The sequence below is a fragment of the Capsicum annuum genome, chromosome 8, assembly GCF_002878395.1.
Source record: "Capsicum annuum cultivar UCD-10X-F1 chromosome 8, UCD10Xv1.1, whole genome shotgun sequence".
Classification (NCBI taxonomy): Eukaryota; Viridiplantae; Streptophyta; class Magnoliopsida; order Solanales; family Solanaceae; genus Capsicum; species Capsicum annuum.
Window position 1 is genome coordinate 75,897,271 of NC_061118.1, and position 21,903 is coordinate 75,919,173.

Sequence of the window (21,903 nt, forward strand, 5' to 3'; positions counted from 1 at the left end):
AGTCTTAATAAATGCCACAAAGAAGGTTGTAAATGTATTGGAGGTAAACCAATTTACTGCTATATTTGCCTAGATTTTTGCACTGCAAAATTAGATAAGCAACATAAAGTTGGGGGTTGCACAGCCTGTAGCCATAGTTAATGAATCCAACAGACGGCAGGTTGGTGTGAGGTTTGTGTTAACAATGGGCATTTTGCAATAATTTATGCTACAAATCTTAAGTTCATAATGTTTGTGGGCAATGCCCAAAGGTAGAATTATGGGAACACCAAAAATCTTAAGTAGCAGACTCAGCACCCAATTCATTACTAGAATAATCAGCAATAATGGTCACAGAAGCTGCAGGTCCAGAGTAATCAATTTATTACTCAAACAAACAATGTTGAGAAAATGTTAAAACACATTATAGTTGGTCAGGCACAGTTGGCTGCAAATATAAAGATCTAAAAAGTGGCTACAAGGAATTTGGAGTTACAGTTGGGGAAGATCCAACATGCACAAAATACCAAGCCTCAAGGTGGTTTGCCAAGTGATACAAAAAATCCTAAAAAAGTAATGGAAATTACTTTGAGGATTGGTAAGGAGATGAATGAAGAACCTCCAAAGAAAACTAATAAGGTATATGTAGAGTTGATTCCCCCACTGGTATCTAACCAAGTTACTGGAAATTTGAGGAAGTCTGAGTACTCAACAATAAAAGTTGCTTAACAGATGAAGGAGATACTACCATTACCTTTCTCATAAAGCCATATAAAAGCGAAGGAGGATGCATGATTCAAGAAGTTCTTTGACACATTCAGAGAGATGCATATTAACTTACCTTTTTTAGATGTTTTGCAGGGAATGCCCGAGTATGATAAGTACTTAAAGGATGTGGTCTCTAATAAAATTAAGTTATAAGAGGTGGAGGCAGTAGTACTTAGTAAGGGGTATAACTCTATAGTGATGCAGAAGATGCCCAAAAAGCTAAGGACCTTGGGAAGTTCACTCTCCCTATTTAAATTAGGAATAGTGAGGTGGTTCACACACTTAGTTACTTAGAGGCAAGAATCAATTTAATGACCCTTTCTTTGTTCAACACTTTGGGCTTGGGGAAGCCAAAACTGAGCTCTGTGTTACAGCAACTAGCAAACGGGACCAAGCCAGTCCTGAAAGAGTCATAAAGATTGTTATCATTAAGGTTGGTAAGTTTATTATTCCTGCTAACTAAAATTGTTTTAGATTTTAAGGCGGATAAAATAGTACCAGTCATCTTGGGACATATATTTTTAGTGATGAGAGGAGCTTTGATAGATGTGAGAGAAGAAAAGACACAATAAGGTTGGATGATGAAGAGGCAGTTTCCAAACTATACAAACTGCTAAACACAATATCCCATTATAACAATTTGCGTATGATTACTGTGATTGAAGGGGATAAGTATGGGTGGTAGAGTCTATTCAACAAAAGACCTCTTCGGACTTTCTTATTGAGAAGACTAAGCCTCTAATATCGCAACCCGACAAGATGGAGATTGATGAGCCTGAAAAAGCTAAAGTTGAGAAAGTTGTTAACCTTGAGGATTCATACTCAAGAGGTCAGAAATGAATAAGATGATGGTATCCTAGTACGCGAAAGAGGATAATGAAATATGGGTGTGTAACACCCCGCATTTAGGGCTAGAATAAAAACCATGACTCTGATGCGTTAATAATCCTAGAGCCTTAGATCCTATGCTAATTTGGCATGTTTATGTAGTATGTGAATCTATTTGAGCATGAATTAAGACCAAAGAGGTCGTTCAACTCAAGGACGAGTTGAAAACTACTTCGATCGATTAAGTTTAAGTGGACATTATAATTTGTATCAACTTCTATCAACCATGACTCTTTGTATATGTCGAATTAGAGAGCCAACTATGTGTCAAATGATAGGTCTTCGAGTTAACTTTCCAACAATACTAATTTTGCTAAAATCCGACACCCGAGAAAGAAGTTATGGCCTTCTAAAGTAGTATGCGTCGCCTAACCAATCAGACATGGCCACTGGAAAACATAGGCAATGGCATAGGCGGCACCGATGTACACATAGGCGATAGCATAGGTGGCGCCTATGTAAAGGTTTCAAGTGACTTAAACACTCCATTTTTGGGGCAAAATAGTCCTTTTCCCACCCTTATTTAGCCATAAACATGAAATTCAGTTCCCAAAGACCCCAAAATACACCTTCATTCATCAAAAGTGTTCAATAACTCTCTCTAGGGTTTTAAAATAAAAACCAAAGTAGTTTAAGATTCAACCATGAGTTTTCAAAACAAATTAAAGATTTGGAATCTTCGCAATGTAGGCTTCAAGAAGCACCTATCATATTCACATATAGAGGTATGTGGGGTTATCCAAGAATCTCATGGGTTTAGTTTTATGAATATACATGCTTTTAAATGGAGGTTTTTAATAAAATGCTAATAACTTGCTTTTAATATGATTTCTAAGTCATTTTTTGAATGTCATGGGAATTGTTTACCTATATACTTCAATGGTTAAAACCATGCATATGTGATTTGATATTTTCCATGAAAATTTGATAAATATGAATGATAAATTGCTTTCAAATTTTCATGATAATGTTTTGGTACCCCATATTATGTTGTGCCCAACAAAAGAGAGCGGAATTTGAAATGATTATTGTTCACTACTTGTAAATGATGAAGAATCTTGATTTTTACATGATTATGCATATGTTAATGTAATATTGATGACTTGAAAGTTGGGTATGATGATACCCTCTAGAATATGATACGTGATTGAAATAGATAAAATTTGAATGCATTGATTTTTCATGAGATAGGTGGATACACAAAGAAGGCATTTGAGTGTAAGGGTTCATCGCTGAAAACCGTGTTTGCCGATATGGGAATTTGGTACCCTACTTTGTGATCTTGCGTACCTGACTTTATGTCATTCCCAAATTAGAATTATGATTAGGAGCCTTGCTTTGTGATCTTGTGCACTGCCATTAGGTCGAGACATCCTGCTATGTGATCTTGTGTGTCTTCCCCTCAGGTATACTCTAACTCAGCAGAAACCGACGTTTGACAGTTGGTGCAAATATGATACGTAGGGTATTCCACCTAGCTCAGCTGCATTGCATTATTGTTGAAAGCAATTACATTATGCCCATGTGTTTTTAAATGATTTGATAAGAAACTGCTTTATAATGGCTGTCAACTATATTTTAAAATATTATGTTTTGTTTTGATATCTTTATGTACCAATACTTTTGTATTGACCCCCTTCCCTCCCAGGTTTGGAGGAACAGTCTAGGGGTCCAAAAAATCAGTAGATTTTCTCAGACAGATTCACAAAGTTACTTGGTCATCCTTCTATATTTCGAAAGGCCTGATATCTGGCAGTTTCATTTATCATTTATTAGTTTTGGGTATACTAGGGGCCTTGTCCCTATTTTCAGATAGATATTTGTTTCAGTTATGTAGTAGAGATTTTACAGACGTTATAGAGATATTGATTGAGATTGTGGGACATTATTCCCCATTATTCTTTTCATATTATTCTTGACCATGTTTCCATTATATAGTGCATCTTCCGTATTTTTTTCTTCATATAAGTCATATGCATGATTACCAAATAGATAAGGGGTGTTTCGGGCCTTGATGGTTTTGAATACTTATCACTGCCTGGGCCCCAGTTTGGGTTGTAAAAAACTTGGTATCAAAGCACGGTTCATGGTCCCAGGGTGTCTGCAAAATCGTGTCAGGTAGAGTCTTGTTTATGGGTGTATAGCCTGCCACATTTCTAAGTAGGAGGATACAAGGCATTTAGGAATGTCTGTCTTTCTTTATGTTCTAGTTCATGCAACAGAGTCAGAATGTTCCTTCTTCATACTCTAATTCGTGCTATGGTGACGTCCATGCAAAAGTAAAATCATCCCAAATTCTTTCCTTACTTAGATATTCTCAGATTTGTCACATTACTGGAGGTGATTCAAGTGCAGAAGTTTAGAGTCTAAATGGTATTGTCCCTTTGGATCGCGTCATATAAGATCTTAAAATCATGCAAGGACTTGAGTAGAGTCCGTTATTGCTTGAGAGTGTATTGGTTTTAGTGTGAACCTTGATCTTGACAAAATTGTGCTTTTTATCTTTCTATATTGAGTTTATTCGGCCCATTTTAGAAATATATGTTGCAGATGTCATGCTTAAGGGAAAAGATATGTAGTAGAAGTGTTGGAATTGTATTTCCATCCAAATAGTAGTATAAGTTAAAGTATCGGTATCATGACCCATTGGTAGCTAGTAGCGTGTGTGGATTGTATGATAATCTGTGGGGCTCTTTTGATTCACTAGCATAGTTGACTTGTCATTCATCCCATTTTTTTGTTCAAAAAAAATCAAAGTCTAGTAAAGTTGTGTTAGACCTATTTTGATTCAGTAGTAATTTGTCGTTCAACGTGTTGTTCTTGTATTGGTTAAATATATGTATAGCTGAATCTTTTTACATAAGATAGAGTTGGTAATGAAGTGATTCATCCTTGTGTGTTATTAGTTGAAGGTAGAGAAGGAGCTATTGGTCAGGGTGATTTGTTGGTTGCTTGAATGTGAAAATGGTTATATTAGCGAGTAAGTTATGATTATAGACTCATGGTTGTTTGAGAAATTTGAAGGTAATGTAAATGTATGCTTGGGTAAGTAATTATGATGTGAGAAAGCAGTATAAGTAGATACGATTGTACGGGGTTATAATATAAGGATAAGGTTGACCATGTCTATTATAAGGCTTTAAATCCCTTGACCCTCTTTTCATTGGTAATTGTAAACTAGTGCTACTTGTGAGAAGGTATGTAGTAGATTTTTGAGATATTTGGATAGAATGTCCCAATTTGATGGATTAGTATATTTATATTATGTTGCATTCTTCATTGGTGGTAAATGATTGATACTAAACTATAGGCTTGAATTTAAATAGTGTGGTGGTAAAGAGTGGAAAGAGTTTGATGATGCATGTTTTTTGGGATTAAATTAGTAGGCTTGAGGTTCTGAAATAGTACATGCTAATGGATTATGATAAGGAAAACCTTTAGGTCATGATCGATTATTATGGTTATGAAGTTCTAGTGCACTAGTGTTTTGTGATGTTTATTTATAGTTTCCAAGTGAGAATTTTGTGTAAGGTGGGTGGTAAATCATGCATAGCACTAGATATTAAGTTTGAATAGTTGATGTCCATAAAGGTGGATGTGAAGATTTCTTGGTTAATGAATACTAGTTGTATAGAAGTGATCTAATAGGCTTGAATGGTGCATGTAATAGATTAAGTTTATTTGATTCGTTGTGATGTATGATATTGTATGTGTGATGTAGAAGTATGCCTAAGGTGACATGAGGTTGCGGCATTCTTTCTAAGGCTATTACATATTGCATGTGGATAGTAGTACCATTGAGTTGCTAGATGGAGAAAGACTAGTAGATGTTATATGGGTTCTAAATAGTTAGGTTAAAGAGTTTTGATTTATAGTGTTGACCCTTTTTATATGATCTTGATTCACATAGTAATGAGGCATAAGTTGGGAGTCGCGATATTAGTATGCTATGTCGAAAGTGGTTTAGTTCATCAAAGGCTTGGTGATATCCATGTTAAGTGTTAGAATCTAAGTTTGAGTTTTGAAGGTTGAACCGATAGAAATAAGTGTGCAAACTAATGTATCCTAGAAGGTAGTCATTCGGGTTAAGTTCTTTGATATACATGCATTGTCATTCTTTTTTTTCATACCCTAGAGTGTAGTAAGTGTAGTTCGATTAGAATCTGGTAAAGGATCTCCCAAACTCTAGATGATAACGTGAAGCTAAGGGGGAGATGATAGAACAAATGACCAAGTAAGGCTCTCAGATTCTAGTAGTGATGCAGTATGATTTAGTACATCAGAAAGTAAGGGTGGATCTCAACCCATTCCTACCTCAGTATTTTTTTTAGTTATCCGGATGCTTACTCATGCCTTACGATTTAGTTCTGTGATCATAGTTCATGATTCTGCTATATGATAGAGAGTCACGTACTCTTCCAGTTCCAAGATAATTAGTTCTAGTTCATTCAAGTAGTCAGAATCACATTCCTTATGTTATGAACTCTAGTTGAGGTCATGCAACTCATGACGTATGTACTTACTCTTTATAGTATGTTCAATCCCGTAAAAAATCTTTTCATGCTTTGGGATCTTATGTTTTAGCCTTTAGTGACCCTCCCTATGCAATGATAGTGGTGATGATGTAAATGTTCTTGTTGATGAAAGATCACAGTATGCTTTCTTATATCAGGCCATAAGTATGAAGTAAGAGTTGGGGCCAAGTCTTTGATACACGTGATGGTTAGTGGAAAAGTTTGTGAGTGTATATCTTAGGGTAGTGCGTCGGAGTTATATTGACAATAGTTTAGAAACTATATGAAGTATGTATTTATGGGTGGTTTCCTTGAAGTCAACATGTGGTTATGAAATAGGCTTGAATTACATTTTGGGATTGTAGTAGAAGGTCACTATAGACATTAGCGACTTCATATTAAGAGTTCAGAGTAGTCATTGAAGTTGTAAGGCATGTTATACTTAGGATGTGATCTTTAAAGGAGATATAGAAGATTGCATCATATGGTTTAGAATAATAGCGTGGTCTGGCATGTTGTATTTTTGTAACTTATATTTAGGCTTGATCACGGTGAAGGGATTAAGTTATTTCCGACATTAGTAGAAAGATTTGTCAATGCTCATATGAGAATTTTAAGCTGAGCTGAATGAATATGATAGTTAAAGAGAATAGTATAGTTAAGTGATATTCGAGAAGTGTGCTAAGCTTGAAAGTAAGAAGTTGTAATGCCAAAGGCCTGGTAATTCTATCCTAATTCAGGAGTTATATGCCTATGTTCCAGACTGTAGAGTGGTGTCATTGTGATGATTCCTTAATGGGTGTCTTGTGTAATCTATACCCAAGATTCGTGGCTCCCTATTACTGCTAGAACTTCCTTAGAGAGAGTGTTGAAGAGAATACTCCAGTTAAGTATGAAGGTCCAGCATAATTCAGTCTGTATAGTCAGTAAGCCAGTTTAACAAGTAGATTTGCATGGCCGGTTTTCTCATCTTTTCATTTATTCATGCTACCCGAAATATCAGACATACTACTATTCCAAGATAGAGTATACTAGTAATTATGAGTATAGATCAGTTCATGCGTCATGCATTAAATTCAGATTCCAGATGTTCAGTTATGATTCAATTCATAGGTGCCTTGTGCATCATCTCAGTTTTCCGAGTATCCTAGTGAATTGAGCATTCATAGAGGCACATAGTGTCCTAAGGGGGAGATACCCCATTCAGTTGTAAGCATAGATTCTTATTGCAAGTTTGCATCAGTTATCACTGCATATTCAGTCATACGTTCATACGTTAGTTCAGTGAGATATGCATGCATTAGAAATGCATGTTCATTATGAGAATTAAGCTTATGAGTAGCTTCAGTCGTGTATTCCATGCATTAGATATGCATGTCCGGTATAAGAATTCAGAACATCAGTAGTTCTAGCCATATGGTCTTGTTTCAGATCAGTGTATTCTTTATTAGAGGACATAACGTGTCCGCGTTATTCCATACCTCTAAGATTCAATATATTCCTACCCATCATTCGAGGACGAATGATCTCAAGGGGGAGATAATGTAACACCACATATTTTGGGCTAGAATAAAAACCATGACTCTGATGTATTGATAATCCCAGAGCCTTAGATCCTATGACAATTTGGCATGTTTATGAAGTAAGTGAATCCATTTGAGCATAAATTTAGACCATAGAGGTCCTTCAACTCAAGGACGAGTTGAAAACTACTTCGATCGATTAAGTTTAAGTGAACATTATAATTTGTGTCAACTTCTATCGACCATGACTCTTTGTATATGTCGAATTAGAGAGCTAACTATGTGTCAAATGATAGGTCTTTGAGTTAACCTTCCAATGATACCAATTTTGCTAAAATCCGACACCCAAGCAAGAAGTTATGGCCTTTCAAAGTAGTATGCGTTACCTAACCAATCGCACATGGCCACTGGAAAGCATAGGTGATAGCATAGGCGGTGTCTATTTAAACATAGGCGATAGCATAGGCGGCACCTATGTTAACATAGGTGATAGCATAGGTGGCACATATGTAAGGTTTCAAGTGACTTAACCACTCCATTTTTGGGGCAAAATGGTCTTTTTCCCACCCTTACTTAGCCATAAACACGAAATTTAGTTCCCAATGACCCCAAACTACACCTTCATTCGTCAAAAGTGTTCAAGAAATCTCTCTAGGGTTTCAAAATAAAAACCCAAGTAGTTCAAGATTCAACCATGGGTTTTCAAAACAAATTGAAGATTTGGAATCCCCGCAATGTAGGCTTCAAGAAGCACATATCATATTTGCATATAGAGGTACGTGGGGTTATCCAAAAATCTCATGGGTTTTTTTTATGAACATGCTTACTTTTAAATGGGGGTTTTCAATAAAATGCTAATAACTTGCTTTTAATATGATTTCTAAGTCATTTTTTAAATGTCATGGGAATTGTTTGCCTATATACTTCAATGGTTGAAACCATGCATATGTGATTTGAGATTTTCCAAGAAAGTTTGATAAATATGAATGATAAATTGCTTTTAAATTTCCATGATAATATTTCGATACCCCATATTATGTTGTGACCAATAAAAAAGAGCATGAATTTGAATGATTATTGTTCACTACTTGTAAACGATGAAACATCTTGATTTTTACATGATTATGCACATGTTGATGTGATATTGATGACTTGCAAGTCGAGTATGAAGATACCCTATAGAATATGGTACATGATTGAAATAGATGAAATTTGAATGCATTGATTTTTCATGAGATAGGTGGATACCCGAAGAAGGCATTTGAATGTAAGAGCTCATCGCTGGAAATCGTGTTTACTGACATGGGGATTTGGTACCCTGCTTTGTGATCTTGTGTACCTGACTTTATGTCATTCCTAAATTGGGATTATGGTTAGGAGCCCTGCTTTGTGATCTTGTGAACTACCATTGGGTCGAGACACCCTGTTGTGTGATCTTTTGTGTCTTCCCCTCACGTACACTCTAATCTCGGTGGCAACCAAGGTTTGACAATTGGTGTAAATGTGATATGTAGGGTATTCCACCTAGCTCAGCTGCATTGTATTGTCGTTGAAAACAATTACATTACACCCATCTGTTTTTAAATGATTTGATATGAAACTGCTTTATAATGGCTCTCAACTATATTTTGTAAAAATATTATTTTTTTATATCTCTGCGTACCAGTACTTTTTTATTGACCCCCTTCCCTCCCAGGTTCGGAGGCACAGTCTAGGGGTTCAGAAAATCATGTTTTTTCCTCAGACAGATTCACAGAGTCACTTGGTGAGCCTTCTATATTTCAAAAGGCCTAATATCTGGCAGTTTCATTTATTATTTATTAGTTTTGGGTCTACTAGGGGCCTTGTCCCAGTTGTCTGATAGATATTTGTTTCAATCATGTAGTAGAGATTTCACAAACGTTATAGAGATGCTGATTGAGATTATGGGACATTATTCCCCATTATTGTTTTCTTATGATTCTTGACCATGTTTCCATTATATAGTGTATCTTCCGTATTTTTTCTTCATATAAGTCATGTGCATGATTACCAGATAGATAAGGGGTGTTTTGGGCCTTGATTGTTCAGAATACTCATCACGGCCAGGGCCCCGGTTTAAGTCGTGATAGGGTGAGTCGTAGAATGGGTCATATCACGATACTAAATTAGCCGTTTCTTAGGAGGCAACCCAATTTAAGGTAGGTTTTATTTTTCAATTTTTAGTTTTTACTGCACTAGTTTTTTGCTTTTGTTGAGTCACAGGTTGATGGGAAGTCTGAGTACTAGAAACTTGAGCCAAAGAGCAAGGAGAAGATTAAGTATGGGGTCCTTAAACCCTATTTATACATAAAGATGCTACTAGCTAGGCCTAGAGGCCTCAGAGAGTATTTCTATATTTACCTTTAAAGTATACTTTAGGGAGACAAAATAGATTTGTAAGTGTTCGGTGGGGAAATTCCCATTTTTAGGGTAATTTTAAAATTTTTATGTTAGAAATAAGTGAGATATTCTTATTGGTGCTATATTTTATTGCATAATGCAAGTGTTTTGATGATAAATAGCATGTTGATTGTGTGAATTGCTACCATTGAAACTCCTAGGCTCATGATTATAACTCTTGTATTTGTTGGATTAATTTTGAATTCATATGGTTGTTTAGTTGAGTGTCTATTATGATCCTGCTTGAGTTGAACATGTTCCATGTGCGTGTGAGATGATTGTCTATTCCTTATTCCATAAAATGTCAAAAATATACCTGATGTGTATGCAAAGTGAAATAGAGAGTGTGGGTTTAGGAGATGATACAGTTATTTCTTTGGTAGCCAAGTTTATACCTTCCTTTTACCTACCATTGTGCATTATCCTAGTTAACCCCATTGAGCCTTTAACTTATTCTTTGGCAGCATCCTATGTAGCATAATCCCCTTCTTTAATGGACCTTAATTTGACCCAAAGCTCCTAATCTCCTTAGTTGAAATCTACTTAAGTTAAGAAGTTGGAAATTCAAGAAAAAAAAGGTTAAATTGAGGCCCCTAAGTAAAGCTATTGGTGTTCTAAAAATTGAAGTATGGTGGTTGGGAGTTAAGTAGTGAAAAGAATAAAAAAAATTCAAATTGAATAAGTGGTGTACATAGAGCACTCCCACCATGTGTATGTTAATGAACATAATAAGATTGGGCAAAACAAAAGAATGGGGTAGACAAAAGGGGTTTAAAGTGGCTATTAAAGGTAAAATGAATGACATGTGTGATGTAGTAAAGCGCTTAGGAAATATAGTTACTATTCTTAGCTAAATTAGTCCATACCCATCCCTTAGCCTACATTATAACCATTAAAGACCTATTTGATCTTAAGCTTCAAAATTTTGATATTAGTGGAGTACTACACTAAAGGCAAGTTTATGGTTCATTTTGTATAGGTTGTGAATTCCTAGTGAGAGTGAGCGTAACTTTATTCTTGTACCTATTCTGTTATGAATTGAATTTATGTGATTATTTATAGGTAACTCTCTTGTTGTGAGGTCATATGTGCGATGATAGTTAGGTAAATGGTATAATGTATTTAATTGAATGATACGCATGAGTTTGCCAATAAGGTGAGTCAATTCTTAAGGCTAGGATGTTGTAAAGTAGTATTTGTGAACTATCAATTGTATATGTAACATGATTAGCTTAGAAACTTACATTTTGTTCAGTCACTGTAGTACTAGCTTGAGTGTCTCACTTATAGTAGAAGGGTTGAGTATCCTCAGTTTATGATGCTTAGAGTAACGAGTTGTTCGAGAACGAACAAGGCTTTAGGTATGGGGTGGTGATACTGGGTGTATTTATGCACTTTAGTGTTATTATCTTAGCTTATTTAGCCTTGTTTTAAGGGAATTTTGCATGCTTTATGTGTTAATATTGACATAAATTAGCATGTAAGTGTGTAAGTATGTGATTACAATGTGTAAAGTTGTTTTCAAACAAGTTTGGGTTCAAATTGATTATTTAGAGTCTAGGCGAGAAACTAGTTTTGCTGGCTTGAGCAAGGTGTGTTCTAGTCTATCGTGATGAATTATAATATGTGTAATGAGATCCTAATGGTTTATATTGTGTTATAATGTGTTGAAAAACTTATTTATAATGTTCAAAGTACAACTGGGTCAAGTCAAGAGTCAAAACACTAAACAAAGATCAAAGCAGGCAAGCCTAGTCTTAGCTCGAGTTTCTAGTTCATCGTTATGAATGTTGTGTTATTTTGAGCTCTAATACATGGTGTTTAATGTTATAGGATGATTAGTGAAATTATTTTGATGATATTTGTATGATACACAAGTGTAAAATCAAGTGGAAACAACACCATGAGGCTTGGTACAAAAGGAGAAAGGCTTGAGACAAGAGTAAATGTGAAATACTAATTCCAGTGAAGGCAGATGATGAGCAGGTGACTCCCTCTCCACCTATCAGTCTAAAGTAGGTAGAGCCACCTCCAGTTTGGCAAAGTAAGGCCTATGGTGCCCCAAGCAGTCTGGGGGTCCAAAGGAGGCGATGCCTCCTCTATTTTTTTGTGGCCAAATGCCCTCCTACTATAAATACACGACCATAATCACTTTGCATTCACTTTGGAACATCTTTCGAAGCTTGTAGAGGCTGATAAACACAAAAATTAGGTTTTATTATTCTTGACTTTTGCATTATAATAGATTTTGATCATGTATTCATTGGATTTGATTATGGTTATGTCAATAAGTGGCTAAATGCCCCCTTTTCAGGATTAGAGCCAAGAACATGATTATTTTAATTTTGAATTAAGTTTTTTTGAATTTATTATCATATTTGGTTGTTTTTTTAATCCTTTTTTATTAAGGATATGCTACCCTTAGAATACATATATTATCGACCTTGTGATCTCAGGAGGGGGAATAGAAAGATAGAACATGAGGATAAGCAAAGTAAGGTTCTTATTTCTTTATGAAATAAGGAATTTCAATTATCATCTAGGATAGGGATATACCTATAAGACTTGCCTAGTTCACATGTAGGATGATATCATAATGGCTCTAATTGGATTATTACATCCCCATTGAACGATGTAGTTGTAATGTCTAGTTACGTAAAAGATTAGAGGTCGGGAGACCATGATCATATGATAAACCCTACCTATCAACAACCAAGATAAGCGATTTAACTAATGAAGTTCAATAGCATAGTATGATTGTTTGTACTACTTTAACATTGGATTTTTATCCATTGATTATCTCAAGTCTATTATTTTACGCACTCTTTACATTACTTTAGTCTACAAATGTTTATAAATATTTTGATTACGTTTACACTAGATTGATATTAATAGTGAACTAGAATTAAATAGTTGTTATAACAAGTCTATGAGGGACAATTCTAGAATTAAATATTCGTCTTTCTTTAAGGCCACTACATTTCTTGGTAAACCACATACACTTGAATGTGCCTTTGGGCGCTGTCATGGTTGGATGAGGTAATGGGGGTGGTCCCCCATCCTGATTAGAATTATGATGCCCATTACAATAAGGCCCCGATTTAGGTCTTGTCAAGTTGGTATTATATCTTTAGGTTCATGGTCAATTAGGAGTCTGCTAAACCATGTCAAGTAATGTCTCTTTTAAGGGTGTGTAGCGCGCCATACGTATAAGAGTGAGTCTATAAGGCATTTAGGAAATGGTTCTCTTCTTTTTCTTTTATTTCAATCCTAGAGTCTATGGTCTTAGATTCTTTTAATTTTCATGTTCTTGTCTTTCAAATCATGCCTCGATGATTTGATACGTACGGGAAATCCTCTATCCCAACTAGGGACAATGTTGATGGGACACACTCTTTACATGGGATCTATACTCGGTCTAGGGGTCCAGTACCTAATGTTTCTTGACTTTCACTGGTTCCATCTAGTACTTCTCAGGCATACATGAATAATGCAGAGTTTCGTCAGTCGATTCATGTGATTGTTCAGTTGGTAACTTCTCAGGATAAGCGTGGTGTATCTGGTATTACATCTTTTGAGGCCACAAAGGTTAGCTTGTTCATGACTTGAATCCTTAAACTTTTACTGGTGTTAAGGTATAGGAGGATCCTTAGGCTTTACTAGATGATATGGAAAAGATCTCCAGGGTCATGCAGGCCACGAATATGGAAGGGGTGGATTTTTTTGCCTTTCAACTAAAGGATGGGGCATACTTGTAACATCCCGTATTTTCGAGCAATACTTCAAATCATTGTTCCTATGTAAGTAATCTTTAATCCCATGATTTTTATATGAATACATATGTAATGATAATTATCCTAGTGTGTGAAGTGCTTATTAGGTGAAAAATGTTCATAGGAATCACTTAAAACTATGTTGAGCTAAGATCCTTTGATTTGGCCAAATCTTAGTATTCGATTCTTGAAGGGTCTACTTTGAAAGTGTATAACTTTTTATATATGTGGAATTTTTCAGCTCTAGACTCACAAAATGATAGGTAATTGATTAAATTTCCAACAATACTAATTTTACCTTAATCTGATACCCAAGTGATAAGTTATGGCCTTTTTGTGAGAGGCAATAAAGGTCCGCAAAATAGATGTGGTGCACCGGTCTCTCCCTCGAAATAAGGGGAGAGACGTGGAGCTCCCTCCCCTGAGATAAGGAATGTGACATGGAGCTTATTCTTCCACACTTTCAGTTTCTTAAGGATCAAGAGGAACTCTGGTCCTTTCCCCTCAACTCTAAACGCCTAAGACACCAATTATAACACTAAAAAGGGCATTTTTTTACCCATTTTGTTCAAATCAACTCACATAAAAACCCTCTTATTTCCCAAGAACAATAATCTAAGCTTTTTCTCTCAAGGATTCTAAGAATTCAAGCTTTCAAGTTCAAGAATCTTCAAGAAAAGATCAAGAATAATGTTTATTTCACAAGTTCATCATTCAAGTCCCAAGATTCAAGCTTTCTTCCCCAAGAATCAAGTCTTCAAGTTCCAATTTCAAGTTTCTTCAAGAATTCATCGAATTAAGGTATGTGGGATTTATGAATAAGGATTAGCTCTCATCCATGTGCCCAAAACTTACTTTAAAGATTAAAGTTCATGATTTACAATTAGTGTTCATACCTAATTAGCCATATTCTTGAATTATGATATTTCCATGAGATTAAAGGCTTTAAGTGCATTATGATTTACTTATATCCACAGTTCCTAACTAATTTTACATTCAAGATATGTTATTAGCTTTATCAAGTAAATAATGGTTCTATGTTATTCAAACCACAAACATATATGCATAATTAATCAATACCAAGTCAAATTATTAAACTCATGTATTTAGCCCTATAAACATGATCCCCTTTTCAAGTTCACTTACTTCTATGTCGGAACCCATTGATTTTATGTTGAATCCTTGAATTATGAAATTATCCATGTAATAATGTTGTTATATCATGTCTAATACTTCCCATGTTCAAGCTTATGATTCTTATATGTTTGATGAAATGTCTAAACTTATGATTCTCGTCCTATACTTTTAAGTGTTGATATCATGCTTTATATTTATTCAGTGCTAGCGGATTATGAACACCTAATATCTATTTGTTTACTTACGCTTTAGATCTTTCAAGTAATAATTCATTAAAACCATAAGTATTATTATTTACTCAGATAATTATTGATCATGATGAGGACTATTGATTATGTAATAATATTTAGTTGAGTTTAGTTTAGTCCAATACCAGTGTCAGTTCAGTTGGGAGTAGGATTTAGCACTAACCAAACCCAGGGATGGAGGCTCACCTACCAGTAGAGGGTGTTACCTTTAGTAGCAGTCCCTGAGTTCTAGAATTATGTAGCCAACATAGGTTTGAGATATCTTCCTTTAAGTTGAGGGTTGACACATATCTTATGAGAGAACCTTCTAGTAGAGGGTGACTCCTTAGTCCTTCAGGACACCAGTTTCGTGGATCCATACAGCCAGTGTTAGTATCTGTGACACAATACTGATACCCTTCCAATTAGGGTTCTAGGTTTGACCCCAATTATCTTAGATTAGGGAATGTATATAATATGATACCTCCCATAATTTTAGTCTAGTTACTCAAGATAAGTATAGTTCAGTATCATATGATTAACAGTCAGATATCTGTTAATCTGTATAAAGATACTAGCTAATCAGTATTTAGATGTCAGTTATTAAGTATTCAATTTGTATTTAGATTCAGCTACTCATTATATAGACATTAGTTATCCCTTTACTTAGATTTCAATCATTCAGTCACACAAGCATTAGTTATTAGGTTAACTAAATCAGCTCGGTACATATTATGTTTGGTTTTGTATGATCATGTATTCATGATCAGTATATTGGTATATTCATATCCTCGAGTTATGCCAATTTCCATCCTATAGATTCAGACCCATAATTCATACATGATCCTCAGTGTAGGTTTAAAACATACTCAGCTTTACATGATAAGTACATACTGCATTCATGTTTTACTTCTTCCCAGCTTAAGTTATACTTATTCTATAACAGTAATGATTTAAGAAACTAAGTGTAGCAATTCACCAGCTTATTAGATCATGTTTGTTACTCATGTTTTAAGATACTTCAGCTTTCAGTGTATTTCAATCTCTTGGTGAGTCTACTGGTACTTAGATGCATGTAATCAATTTTACTTATTGCATTCACACCCACTTACTCAGTACATTTCAAAGTATTGATCCACATATATGTCTATGTGCTACATTGTTTCATAATGTAGGTACTAGTTGTGGCCTACACATCATATAATCAGATAGTTTGCAGCTTTTAGCCAATAGGTGATGAGTTCTCCTATTTTAGGGACTCCAGTCAAGTATTGTTCCTATACTTTATTTTATTTTATTATTCATATGTATTGATTAGTGGTATTTGGAGGTATGTCCCATCTATCTATAGTCAGTATAGTAGAGGCTTCATCGATAGTCAGTCAGAGTCATGAAAAAGTGTAAATTCTAGTTCTCTCTTCAGTTTTATCAGATTAAAAACTTTAGATGTATAATGTGTATTTATATTATGCCATGATTATGTTTCTTCATACCAAATTTAGGTAATTTATTTATTCTAAATGAGTTGCTCAAGTATCATTCCAATTCATAGGTTATCTTGGGATCACTTTTAGTTATAAGCACTGTGTTATGCCTAGGAGGTAGTCTCAGGTCGTGAAAGTACCAATGGTATGAGGAATGGGATCTGGAAAAGAGTGATGTTGAGGATCCATCTCTATGGGAGATATTTTCTAATACTTTTGTGGATCATTTATTTCATCGGGAGTTGAGGAAAGCGAACGCGGAGGAATTTGTTAGTCTGAAATAGGGGAAAATATTGGTCAAGAAGTATGCCTTGAAATTTCACCAGTTTTCTAGGTATGCTCCGGAATTGATGTTTGATATAAGTGCTAGGCTAAGAAAGTTTGCTTTAGGATTGTCTCATGGATTGATCCTTGAAAGCAAGACTGCACTGCTGATCAAGGACATGGATATCTCTATGTTGGTTGTTCATATATAATAGATAAAGAAAAAAAGAAAGCAGGTTGAGGTAGATGAAAGGCAAGGTAAGAGGTTTAGGTTCTTTGAGAAGGGTGGATAACAAAAAAGTGGTCGGGATGAAGGTAAGCTTCAAAAGAAAAAGTGGGGGAGTTCTGGTTCTTTCTCCACAACTAGTGCTCTTTACCCAAAGCAGTCGGGTGATAAGCGCTAGTAGGGTGGCAACAACATAAGGGCACAGGGTACCCAAACTCAGGCTAGTGAGGCTCACTCATCCTCATCATGTCCTCCTTGAAGATTCTGTGGCCAGTTATATTAGGGTTTTTGTGATGAAGGGAGAAATAGATGCTTAAAATATGGTCAGTCAGGCCATATGCTTAGAAATTTTCTGATTAGTAAGGTTGCTTCGGGGGTGAAAATGGTTCTGATTTCCTCTTCATCTTCTCCAACACCAAAGGGTGATGGTTCTATATCTATTTTTCCTTCTGGTACCGATATAGAATAGAATCCGTTATATGCACTTACTATCCAACAGGAGTCTGATGCATCACTTAATGTCATGACTAGTATGTTACAACTCTTTTCTTGTGACATATATTATTTACTTGATCTATGTTCCACTCTCTCCTATGTGACCTCATTTGTATTTGGGTATTTTAGTTTTGATCCTGAGGTTATTTAGGATCATTTTTCTGTTTCTACCCCAATAAGTGACTCTGTGGTTGCTAAAAGAGTGTATATAAGATGTGTGGAATCTCTGTGTAATAAGGATACTTTTGTGGATTTGTTCAAATTAGATATGTCGGATTTTTATGTCATTCTGGGGATGGATTGGTTACACTCATGCTATGTGTCCTTAGATTTTTGGAACTATAAGATTGTCTTTAATTTCCCTGGTGAATCGGTTATTGAATGGGAGCATGGTTCCCTAGCTCCTAAAGGGTAGTTTATATCATATCTTAGAACTCGGAGGTTAATCACTAAAGGGTGTCTCTAACAATTGTTTTAAGTTAAAGACTCTAACTCAGAATGTCCTTCATTGCATTTGGTTTCGATGGTAAATGAGTTTCTTGAGGTCTTTTCGAATTATCTTCTTGGTGTTACTCTGGATAGAGAGATTAAGTTTGGTATTGATTTGGTTCCACACACTCGTCCAATATCTATTCCTCCTTATAGAATGGCTCCTACTGAGTTAAAGAAACTCAAGGAGAAACTTAAGCATATTTTGGATATGGGTTGCATTCGCCCTAGTTTGTCCCCGTGCGGTGCACCGGTGTTATTCGTGTGTAAGAAGGATGGCTCCCTTTGGATGTGTATTGATTATCAGCATTTGAATAAGTTGATGGTTAAGAACAACTATCTTATTCAATGATAGATGACTTGTTTGATCAGTTTTAAAGTGCCAAATTCTTTTCTTAGATAGATCTATGGTCTGGATATTGTAATGCCACAAATCCCACTGAGGCGGACAAGAACCGTAGCCATAAAGGCGTGGGAGCACCAACCTATGACCTTGTGCATCTCATGCATGTAAAGATGACAACTAAAGGTTCTGTCAAATATGATACAATGCATCGATGAGAACAATCACGTGGACAAGCACAAAATTATATTATGCAAGACATGGCCTTTGGGACCACAACATCTAAGCTACAATACAATACCATGCTTAATTTTACATTGGTCTACAAAGCCTCTAAAAGATACATATACACTTAGTTAAGGTCGAGACAAACCCCCACCTTACTCTTAACTACTGTACAATACTAAAATATTAAAGCAGACTTGGAAAGCCCCAAATCAACTTGGTGATCACTAATATTCACTGGATATCTTTGCTACTACTGGAGAGGTGTATTAGTGGAAGTACCTAAGCTTGCAGCTTAAAATACAGGTCCTACATAAAGGACGTTAGTAAAAAAACATGTATTGAATATGTAAGGCTGAAAGTAAGCTAAAAGTAATTACACTTGAAGTAAAAGCTTAATTGAAATCAGATCCAAGTGTATAAATGATTCTAATATACCACCTTTACATATGCATGTAGGACCAGGTACATTACATTTATTTTTATTCATTTTACTCTTGTTACTTTATAATCTTAGCAAGACACATGATACAAATGACTAGCTGATCATTGGTAAATAGATAAATTGGGATCGCCCCATGCTAGGATTACGCCCCTAAGCTGCCACCCATATATTAACATTGCTAGAGTCCTATTCTAGGCATTTTCCCTTGAGCTGCCACTATATATAAGGGTATAGGTATCGGCCCATGCAACGCTTATGCCCCTGAGCTGCCACCCGTTAGATTAAGATTTTGCATTACAACTTTATTTAGCCTTTGAGGATATTACCTTGGTGGTCATAACATTATGGTACCTTGGAACAAGAGCCTACCAATAAGATCCATGTGAATAAACACCTAATGAATTGACAAAGAGGTATGGAGCATATTTTACACGAATGAAATGTATAGGAGCTGAAAATAACATACGGGTCTTATTTGACTTAAAGAAGAAGTATTTAGACTTTCAACTGAATGTAAAAATGCATACTTTGATAATAAGCATGTGGTGGGGGTATTTTAACACATTAGGGAGAGGGAGCAAGGTCGTTAGCTAGATTAGAGATCATGTGCTACTATTAGGTATCATTTACTATTGGAAAGCTTAAGAAGATTACATTACACCAAAAGTGTTGGATTTTATGCGAAGGAATACGACATATTGTAGCCTTACATACCTGATCGTACAACTCCAATGTTAACCCAATTAACTTCCTAACTTTAGGACTGCTTATCTACAATAAAGTATAAGGTAAAACTAGTATTAGTAACCAACCGACACATTTGGGATACTTGACTTCACCAAAATAGTAGTTGGGCAGTAAGGCCTTATTTTATTAATTAAGGGTGTTATTTTTACCCTTTTCTCCTCCAATTACATCCATATACCATACATATTCTTATAAAATCCTCCAAAACAACTTTGGCTTCATTACGCACTTCAAACAATACACAAAATAGAATGGGAAATAAATGTGTACAACCATTAGTTCATTGGTATACCACCACACCCTTTTTTATATTTTAATACAAACTAATTACACCTTTCCCTAATATCAACCTAGCATCCCCTTGTTATTTTCTGGAAAGTAGAGAGAATTTATGAAATATAATCCTTTTTGTGACTTAGTAGTAAAGGAAAATGACTAGAAACTTGGCCTTATAAAGACCCTATTTTGGCTATCTCTTTAGCTGAATTTTGGACCTCAAAATTAGTAAAATTGGTCCAAGTAGGTTATGCACCTACTTAAGGACATCAAGCTACTCGAAAAGTCAAAGTAGGTGATAAACCTACTTTCTTGATCCATTATTGGGCTCAATTAAATTGGGCCTTGGTAGATTTAAGTATTGGGCCTTTTGTGTATTTCTTTCCTCTTTTACTTTATTTGGGCCAAAATAAATCTACCAGTATAGGCCTAAATCTGATCCAAGGACCTTGTCCATTAACTTGGTTCATGTAACTCAAGTAGGTGTCTCACCAACAAGATTAATTAAGTCAAGCAAGCACCTAAAAAAATTACTCCATTTTCTGTTCTTAATCCCTATATTCTAACTTAAAACTTGTATATACTTGGTCACTTTAAACTTTAGATTCAAATACTGGATTATGATTCCAAGTTAAATAGTTGTATTAATGTTAACTTGGTTGCTTCTTATTAAAATATACGGTAAACATCTAGAAATCCATCTACACGATCAATACTCATATAACAAATCTCATTTGTTACCTATACCATTAGGTTATATCAAGTTCCTTATAATTAGCACAAGTACATGCGAAATATAGGATGTTACAGGTATCATCAGCTTAATATTATGGATGTGGATATCCCTAAGGTGGCTTTTCATACTCGTTATGGGAACTTGATTGTTTGGTTATGTCATTTGGTTTGACCAATGCCCCGACGGCATTCATGGATTTGATGAATAGGGTCTTTTGTCAGTTTTTAGATTTTTTTTGTCACAGTGCTCATTAATGACATTTTGGTGTATTCTAAGAGTGAGGTCAATCATGTTAATCACCTCAAATTCTCTAAATATGAGTTTTGGTTTAACACTGTCACTTTTCTAGGTTATATTATTCCTAGTGAGGGGATCATAGGGGATCCACCAAAGGTTGTGGTGCTTAAGAGTTGGCCAAGACCCATGACTCCAAACAATATTCAGAACTTCTTGGGTTTAGTCGGGTGCTATGATCTTGGGTGTATTTATATGCCTAAGCAACATAAATTTTCGATATTTTAGCTATGTTTAGAGAACAAAGTGCCTAGTTTCTTATGTTTTTACTCTACTTCTATGTAATTGAGCTAACCGATGTGATTAGCATGATTTCAGGCATTAATGAGGTAGATGAAGACATTATGGAATATGGAATGCGGATGACATATGACACAAGAGAGAGTAGCAACCTAGACCAAATGTGGCACCTAGAAACTACAATCTGGACCAAATGTGGAACCTAGAAACTATGTCCAAGACTAGTTGTCATTTATAATTAGTTCAGGGACCTAATGAGAGAAAAGATTATTAAAAGGCTTAATGCTGAATTTTTATTGATTATTCAATTATTCTTATTATTCAGAGAGAGGAGAATAGCGGCTTAGGGTGGCGAGAGAGAAAAATGTTTCTTCTCTCTTACTTTCACCATTCGTACACTAAGATCGTC